Source organism: Colletes latitarsis, unplaced genomic scaffold, assembly GCF_051014445.1.
Source record: "Colletes latitarsis isolate SP2378_abdomen unplaced genomic scaffold, iyColLati1 scaffold0007, whole genome shotgun sequence".
Lineage (NCBI taxonomy): Eukaryota > Metazoa > Arthropoda > Insecta > Hymenoptera > Colletidae > Colletes > Colletes latitarsis.
Genome location: NW_027488367.1, coordinates 17,612,259 through 17,622,399, shown reverse-complemented (window position 1 = coordinate 17,622,399; position 10,141 = coordinate 17,612,259).

Here is a 10,141-nt window from a genome sequence, read left to right as displayed (position 1 = left end):
TTATTTCAGTGTGGTGCCACATTACTACGTGATACAATCCAGAAACAGCCCAGGATCTGTTCAACAAGTATGTGAAAAACGCAAAAGTATGAGCCTGATGAGGGCAAATCCCAGACCTATCCCAGACCTAACTTGCGTTATCCTCTAAGATATTGATCGAAACCAGGTTTAATTGACAGTTTCAGTGTGGTACCACATTACTACGTGATCCAATCCAGAAATAGCCCAGGATCTAGCCATGAAGTATGAGAAATATGCGAAAGTATGAGCCTGATGAGGGCAAATCCTAGACCAAACCCAAACCTAACATGCGTTATCCTCTAAAATATTTATCAAGACCAGGTTTAATTGAATGTTTCAGTGTGGTACCACATTACTACGTGATCCAAACCAGAAAAGACCCAGGATCCGTTCAACAAGTATGTGAAAAATGCGAAAGTATGAGTCTGATGAGTGAAAATCCCAGACCTAACCTAGACCTAACATGCGTTATCCTCTAAAATATTGATGGAAACCTGGTTTAATTGACTGTTTCAGTGTTGTACTTCATTACTGCGTGATGCGATCCAGAAAAAGCCCAGGATCTAGCCATGAAGTATGAGAAATATGCGAAAGAATGAGCCTGATAAGAGCAAATCCGAGACCTAACCTAGACCTAACATGAATTATTCTCTAAAATATTGATCGAAACCAGGTTTAATTGACTGTTTCAGCGTGGTACCACATTACTACGTGATACAATCCAGAAACAGCCCAGGATCCAGCCATGAGGTATGAGAAATATGCGAAAGTATGAGCCTGACGAGAGCAAATCCTAGACCTAACCCAGACCTAACATGCGTTATCCTCAAAAATATTGATCGAAACCTGGTTTAATTGACTGTTTCAGTGTGGTACCACATTACTACGTGATACAATCCAGAAACAGCCCAGGATCCAGCCATGAGGTATGAGAAATATGGGAAAGTATGAGCCTGACGAGAGCAAATCCTAGACCTAACCCAGACCTAACATGCGTTATCCTCAAAAATATTGATCGAAACCTGGTTTAATCGACTGTTTCAGTGTGGTACCACACTACTACGTGATCCAAACCAGAAAAAACCCAGGATCTGTTCAACAAGTATGTGAATAACGCGAAAGTATGAGTCTGATGAGGTCAAATCCCAGACCTATCCCAGACCTAATTTGTGTTATCCTCTAAAATATTGATCGAAACCAGGTTTAGTCGACTGTTTCAGTGCGGTACCACATTACTACGTGATCCAAACCAGAAAAATCCCAGGATCCGTTCAACAAGTATGTGAAGTGTGCGAAAGTATGAGTCTGATTAGGGCAAATCGCACACCTATCCCAGACCTAACATGCGCTATCCATTAAAATATTTATCAAGACCAGGTTTAATTGATTGTTTCAGTGTGGTCCCACATTACTACGGGATACAATCCAGAAACAGCCCAGGATCCAGCCATGAAGTATGAGAAATATGCGAAAGTATGAGTCTGATGAGTGAAAATCCCAGACCTAACCTAGACCTAACATGCGTTATCCTCTAAAATATTGATGGAAACCTGGTTTAATTGACTGTTTCAGTGTTGTTCTTCATTACCACGTGATGCGATCCAGAAAAAGCCCAGGATCTAGCCATCAAGTATGAGAAATATGCGAAAGAATGAGCCTGATGAGAGCAAATCCCAGACCTAACCCAGACCTAACATGCGTTATCCTCAAAAATATTGATCGAAACCTGGTTTAATCGACTGTTTCAGTGTGGTACCACATTACTATGTGATCCAAACCAGAAAATAACCCAGGATCAGTTCAACGAGTATGTGAAGTGTGCGAAAGTATGAGTCTGATTAGGGCAAATCCCAGACCTATCCCAGACCTAACTTGCGCTATCCTCTAAAATATTTATCAAGACCCGGTTTAATTGATTGTTTCAGTGTGGCCCCACATTACTACGTGATCCAATCCAGAAAAAGCCCAGGATCTAGCCATCAAGTATGAGTAATATAAGAAAGAATGAGCCTGATGAGAGTAAATCCCAGACCTAACCTAGACCTAACATGAATTATTCTCTAAAATATTGATCGAAACCAGGTTTAATTGACTGTTTCAGTGTGGTCCCACATTACTACGTGATCCAAACCAGAAAAAACTCAGGATCCGTTCAACAAGTATGTGAAGATTGCGAAAGTATGAGTCTGATGTGGGCAAATCCTAGACCTAACCCAGACCTAACATGCGTTATCCTCTAAAATATTTATCAAGACCAGGTTTAATTGAATGTTTCAGTGTGGTGCCACATTACTACGTGATGCAATCCAGAAAAAGCCCAGGATCTAGCCACCAAGTTTGAGAAATATGCGAAAGAATGAGCCTGATGAGGGCAAATCCTAGACCTAACCCAGACCTAACATGCGCTATCCTCTAGAATATTGATCGCAACCAAGTTTAATGGACTGTTTCAGTGTGGTACCACACTACTACGTGATCCAAACCAGAAAAAAACCCAGGATCTGATCAACGAGTATGTCAAGTGTGCGAAAGTATGAGTCAGATGAGGGAAAATCCCAGGCCTAACCTAGACATAACATGTGTTATCCTCTAAAATATTGATCGAAACCAGGTTTAGTCGACTGTTTCAGTGTGGTCCCACATTACTACGTGATCCACACCAGAAAAAACCCAGGATCCGTTCAACAAGTATGTGAAGAATGCGAAAGTATGAGTCTGATGAGGTCAAATCCCAGACCTATCCCAGACATAACTTGCGTTATCCTCTAAAATATTGATCGAAACCAGGTTTAATCGACTGTTTCAGCGTGGTACCACATTACTACGTGATACAATCCAGAAACAGCCCAGGATCTAGCCATGAAGTATGAGAAATATGCGAAAGTATGAGCCTGATGAGGGCAAATCCTAGACCTAACCCAAACCTAACAAGAATTATTCTCTAAAATATTGATCGAAACCAGGTTTAATTGACTGTTTCAGTGTTGTTCTTCATTACTACGTGATGCAATCCAGAAAAAGACCAGGATCTAGCCATCAAGTATGAGAAATATGCGAAAGAATGAGCCTGATGAGAGCAAATCCCAGACCTAACCTAGACCTAACATGAATTATTCTCTAAAATATTGATCGAAACCAGGTTTAGTTGACTGTTTCAGTGTTGTACTTCATTACTACGTGATGCAATCCAGAAAAAGCCCAGGATCTAGCCATGAAGTATGAGAAATATGCGAAAGAATGAGCCTGATGAGGGCAAATCCTAGACCTAACCCAGACCTAACATGCGTTATTCCGTAATATATTGATGGAAACCAGGTTTAATTGACTGTTTCAGTGTTGTACTTCATTACTACGTGATCCAAAACAGAAAAAACCCAGGATCTGTTCTACATGTATGAAAAATATGCGAAAGAATGAGCCTGATGAGAGCAAATCCCAGACCTAACCTAGACCTAACATGAATTATTCTCCAAAATATTGATCGAAACCAGGTTTAATTGACTGTTTCAGTGTGGTACCACATTACTACGTGATCCAATCCAGAAATAGCCCAGGATCTAGCCATGAAGTATGAGAAATATGCGAAAGTATGAGCCTGATGAGGGCAAATCCTAGACCTAACCCAGACCTAACATGCGTTATTCTGTAAAATTTTTATCAAGACCAGGTTTAATTGAATGTTTCATTGTGGTACCTCATTACTACGTGATCAAAACCAGAAAAAACCCTGGATCCGTTCTACAAGTATGTGAAGAATGCGAAAGTATGAGTCTGATCAGTGAAAATCTCAGGCCTTACCTAGACCTAACTTGCGTTGCCCTCTAAAATATTGATGGAAACCAGGTTTAATCGACTGTTTCAGCGTGGTACCACATTACTACGTGACACAATCCAGAAACAGTCCAGGATCTAGCCATGAAGTATGAGAAATATGCGAAAGTATGAGCCTGATGAGGGCAAATCCTAGACCTAACCCAAACCTAACATGAATTATTCTCTAAAATATTGATCGAAACCAGGTTTAATTGACTATTTCAGTGTTGTACTTCATTACTACGTGATGCAATCCAGAAAAAGACCAGGATCTAGCCATCAAGTATGAGAAATATGCGAAAGAATGAGCCTGACGAGAGCAAATCCCAGACCTAACCTAGACCTAACATGAATTATTCTCTAAAATATTGATCGAAACCAGGTTTAGTTGACTGTTTCAGTGTTGTACTTCATTACTACGTGATGCAATCCAGAAAAAGCCCAGGATCTAGCCATCAAGTATGAGAAATATGCGAAACAATGAGCCTGATGAGAGCAAATCCCAGACCTAACCTAGACCTAACATGAATTATTCTTTAAAATATTGATCGAAACCAGGTTTAATTGACTGTTTCAGTGTTGTCCCACATTACTACGTGAACCAAACCAGAAAAAACCCAGAATCCGTTCAACAAGTATGTGAAGAATGCGAAAGTATGAGTCTGATGAGGTCAAATCCCAGGCCTAACCTAGACCTAACATGCGTTATCCTCAAAAATATTGATCGAAACCTGGTTTAATCGACTGTTTCAGTGAGGTACCACATTACTATGTGATCCAAACCAGAAAATAACCCAGGATCTGTTCAACGAGTATGTGAAGTGTGCGAAAGTATGAGTCTGATGAGGTCAAATCCCGGACCATTCCCAGACTTAAGTTGCGTTATCCTCTAAAATATAGATCGAAACCAGATTTAATCGACTGTTTCAGTGTGGTACCACACTACTACGTGATCCAAACCAGAAAAAACCCAGGATCTGTTCAACAAGTATGTGAAAAACGCAAAAGTATGAGCCTGATGAGGGCAAATCCAAGACCTATCCCAGACCTAACTTGCGTTGTCCTCTAAGATATTGATGGAAACCAGGTTTAATTGACTGTTTCCGTGTTGTACTTCATTACTACGTGATGCAATCCAGAAAAAGCCCAGGATCTAGCCATCAAGTTTGAGAAATATGCGAAAGAATGAGCCTGATGGGGGCAAATCCCAGACCTAACCTAGACCTAACATGAATTATTCTCTAAAATATTGATCGAAACCAGGTTTAATTGACTGTTTCAGTGTGGTCCCACATTACTACGTGATCCAAACCAGAAAAAACCCAGGATCCGTTCAACAAGTATGTGAAGAATGCGAAAGTATGAGTCTGATGAGTGAAAATCCCAGGCCTAACCTAGACCTAACATGCGTTATCCTCTAAAATATTGATCGAAACCTGGTTTAATCGACTGTTTCAGTGACGTACCACATTACTATGTGATGCAAACCAGAAAATATACCCAGGATCTGTTCAAGGAGTATGTGAAGTGTGCGAAAGTATGAGTCTGATGAGGTCAAATGCCAGACCTATCCCAGACCTAACTTTTTTTTTTTTTTTTTTTTTTTTTTTTTGTCGTGGGGAAAATCTTCGAAAGACTCCCTCCCACCTCCTTGGGGAGAGGTGGGAGGGGTGTGTGGGATTCCCCGCGCCCGTACAACGACAGGCGCGCGACCTACCCACTAAAAACCCCACGGTGACCCTTCGGCACGCTTTGGGAGGATACCGGGAATGGCTCGAAGCATTCTTCCGGTATCCTCCCCGTGCCCGCGCTTTCGCGCCCATCCCCCGGGGCGACAATCGGTCCCACCAGTAGACACACTGCCTCATAGCGGCGGGACGGGGCCACTCCATCCCGCCGCTATCCGTCCCGGGGCATCCCAGACCTAACTTGCGTTATCCTCTAAAATATTGATCGAAACCAGGTTTAATCGACTGTTTCAGTGTGGTACCACATTACTACGTGATCCAAACCAGAAAAAACCCAGGATCAGTTCAACAAGTATGTGAAGAATGCGAAAGTATGAGCCTGATGAGGGCAAATCCCAGACCTATCCCAGACCTAACTTGCGTTATCCTCTAAAATATTGATCGAAACCAGGTTTAATTGACCGTTTCAGTGTGGTACCACATTACTACGTGATCCAAACCAGAAAAAACCCAGGATCCGTTCAACAAGTATGTGAAGAATGCGAAAGTATGAGTCTGATGAGTGAAAATCCCAGGCCTAACCTAGACCTAACATGCGTTATCCTCTAAAATATTGATCGAAACCTGGTTTAATCGACTGTTTCAGTGTGGTACCACTTTACTACGTGATCCAATCCAGAAATAGCCCAGGATCTAGCCATGAAGTATGAGAAATATGCGAAAGTAAGAGCCTGATGAGGGCAAATCCTAGACCTATCCCAGACCTAACTTGCGTTATTCTCTAAAATATTGATCGAAACCAGGTTTAATTGACTGTTTCAGCGTGGTACCACATTACTACGTGATACAATCCAGAAACAGCCCAGGATCTAGCCATGAAGTATGAGAAATATGCGAAAGAATGAGCCTGATGAGAGCAAATCCCAGACCTAACCTAGACCTAACATGAATTATTCTCTAAAATATTGATCGAAACCAGGTTTAATTGACTGTTTAAGTGTGGTCCCACATTACTACGTGATCCAAACCAGAAAAAACCCAGGATCCGTTCAACAAGAATGTGAAGAATGCGAAAGTATGAGTGTGATGAGTGAAAATCCCAGGCCTAACCTAGACCTAACATGCGTTCTCCTCTAAAATATTGATCGAAACCTGGTTTAATCGACTGTTTCAGTGTGGTACCACATTACTATGTGATCCAAACCTGAAAATAACCCAGGATCTGTTCAACGAGTATGTGTAGTGTGCGAAAGTTTGAGTCTGATGAGGTCAAATCCCAGACCTATCCCAGACCTAACTTGCGTTATCCTCTAAAATATTGATCGGTACCAGGTTTAATTGACCGTTTCAGTGTGGTACCACATTACTACGTGATCCAAACCTGAAAAAACCCAGGATCAGTTCAACAAGTATGTGAAGAATGCGAAAGTATGAGCCTGATGAGGGCAAATCACAGACCCATCCCAGACATAACTTGCCTTATCCTCTAAAATATTGATCGAAACCAGGTTTAATTGACCGTTTCAGTGTGGTACTTCATTACTACGTGATCCAAACCAGAAAAAACCCAGGATCCGTTCAACAAGTATGTGAAGAATGCGAAAGTATGAGTCTGATGAGTGAAAATCCCAGACCTAACCTAGACCTAACGTGCGTTATCCTCTAAAGTATTGATCGAAACCTGGTTTAATCGACTGTTTCAGTGTGGTGCCACATTACTATGTGATGCAATCCAGAAAAAGCCCAGGATCTAGCCATCAAGTATGAGAAATATGCGAAAGAATGAGCCTGATGAGAGCAAATCCCAGACCTAACGTAGACCTAACATGCGTTATCCTCTAAAATATTGAGCGAAACCAGGTTTAATGGACTGTTTCAGTGTGGTACCACACTACTTCGTGATCCAAACCAGAAATAACCCAGGATCCGTTCAACAGGTATGTGAAGAATGCGAAAGTATGAGTCTGGTGAGTGAAAATCCCAGGCCTGACCTAGACCTAACATGCGTTATCCTCAATAATATTGATCGAAACCTAGTTTAATCGACTGTTTCAGTGTGGTACCACATTACTATGTGATCCCAACCAGAAAATAACCCAGGATCTGTTCAACGAGTATGTGAAGTGTGCGAAAGTATGAGTCTGATGAGGTCAAATCCCAGACCAATCCCAGACTTAACTTGCGTTATCCTCTAAAATATTGATCGAAACCAGGTTTAATCGACTGTTTCAGTGTGGTACCACATTACTACGTGATCCAAACCAGAAAAAACCCAGGATCTAGCCATCAAGTATGAGAAATATGCGAAAGTATGAGCCTGTTGAGGGCAAATCCTAATCCTAACACAGACCTAGCATGCGTTATCTTCTAAAATATTTATCAAGACCAGGTTTAATTGATTGTTTCAGTGTGGTCCCACATTACTACGTGATCCAAACCAGAAAAAGCCCAGGATCTAGCCATCAAGTATGAGAAATATGCGAAAGAATGAGCCTGATGAGAGCAAATCCCAGACCTAACCTAGACCTGACATGGATTATTCTCTAAAATATTGATCGAAACCAGGTTTAATTGACTGCTTCAGTGTGGTCCCACATTACTACGTGATCCAAACCAGAAAAAACCAAGGATCCGTTCAACAAGTATGTGAAGAATGCGAAAGTATGAGTCCGATGAGTGAAAATCCCAGGCCTAACCTAGACCTAACATGCGTTATCCTCAAAAATATTGATCGAAGCCTGGTTTAATCGACTGTTTCTGTGTGGTACCATATTACTATGTGATCCAAACCAGAAAATAACCCAGGATCTGTTCAACAAGTATGTGAAAAACGCGAAAGTATGAGTCTGATGAGTTCAAATCCCTGACCTATCCCAGACTTAACTTGTGTTATCCTCTAAAATATTGATCGAAACCAGGTTTAATCGACTGTTTCAGCGTGGTACCACATTACTACGTGATACAATACAGAAACAGCCCAGGATCTAGCCATGAAGTATGAGAAATATGCGAAAGTATGAGCCTGATGAGGGCAAATCCTAGACCTAACCTAGACCTAACATGCGTTATCCTCTAAAATATTGAGCGAAACCAGGTTTAATGGACTGTTTCAGTGTGGTACCACACTACTTCGTGATCCAAACCAGAGAAAGCCCAGGATCTGTTTTAGAAGTATGTGAAAAACGCTAAACTGTGAGCCTGACGAGGGCAAATCTTAGACCTAACCCAGACCTAAGATGCGTTATCCTCTAAAATTTTTATCCAGACCAGGTTTCATTGAATGTTTCAGTGTGGTACCACTTTACTACGTGATCCAATCCATAAATAGCCCAGGATCTAGCCATGAAGAATGAGAAATATGCGAAAGTAAGAGCCTGATGAGGGCAAATCCTAGACCTATCCCAGACCTAACTTGCGTTATCCTCTAAAATATTTATCAAGACCAGGTTTAATTGATTATTTCAGTGTGGTGCCACATTACTACGTGATACAATCCAGAAACAGCCCAGGATCTAGCCATCAAGTAGGAGAAATGTGCGAAAGTAAGAGCCTGATGAGGGCAAATCCTAGATCTATCCCAGACCTAACATGCGTTATCCTCTAAAGTATTGATCGAAACCAGGTTTAATTGACTGTTTCAGCGTGGTACCACTTTACTACGTGATACAATCCAGAAACAGCGCAGGATCTAGCCATGAAGTATTAGAAATATTGCGAAAGTAGAAGCATGATGAGGGCAAATCCTAGATCTATCCCAGACCTAACATGCGTTATCCTCTAAAGTATTGATCGAAACCAGGTTTAATTGACTGTTTCAGCGTGGTACCACTTTACTACGTGATACAATCCAGAAACAGCCCAGGATCTAGCCATGAAGTATGAGAAATATTGCGAAAGTAGAAGCATGATGAGGGCAAATCCTAGACCTAACCCAGACCTAACAGGCGTTATCCTCTAAAATATTTATCAAGACTAGGTTTAATTGAATGTTTCAGTGTGGTACCACATTACTACGCGATCCACACCAGAAAAAACCCAGGATCCGTTCAACAAGTATGTGAAGAATGCGAAAGTATGAGTCTGATGAGTGAAAATCCCAGACCTAACCTAGACCTAACATGCGTTATCCTCTAAACTATTCATCCAAACCAGGTTTAATGGACTGTTTCAGTGTGGTACCACACTACTACGTGATCCACACCAGAAAAAACCCAGGATCTGCTCAACAAGTATGTGAAAAACGCGAAAGTATGAGCCCGATGAGGGCAAATCCCAGACCTATCCCAGTCCTAACTTGCGTTATCCTCTAAAATATTGATCGAAACCAGGTTTAATTGACTGTTTCAGTGTTGTACTTCAATACTACGTGATGCAATCCATAAAAAGCCCAGGATCTAGCCGTCAAGTATGAGAAATATGCGAAAGTATGAGCCTGATGAGGGCAAATCCTAGACCTAACCCAGACCTAACATGCGTTATCCTCTAAAATATTTATCAAGACCAGGTTTAATTGATTGTTTCAGTGTGGTCCCACATTACTACGTGATACAATCCAGAAACAGCCCAGGATCTAGCCATGAAGTATGAGCAATATGCGAAAGTATGAGCCTGATGATGGC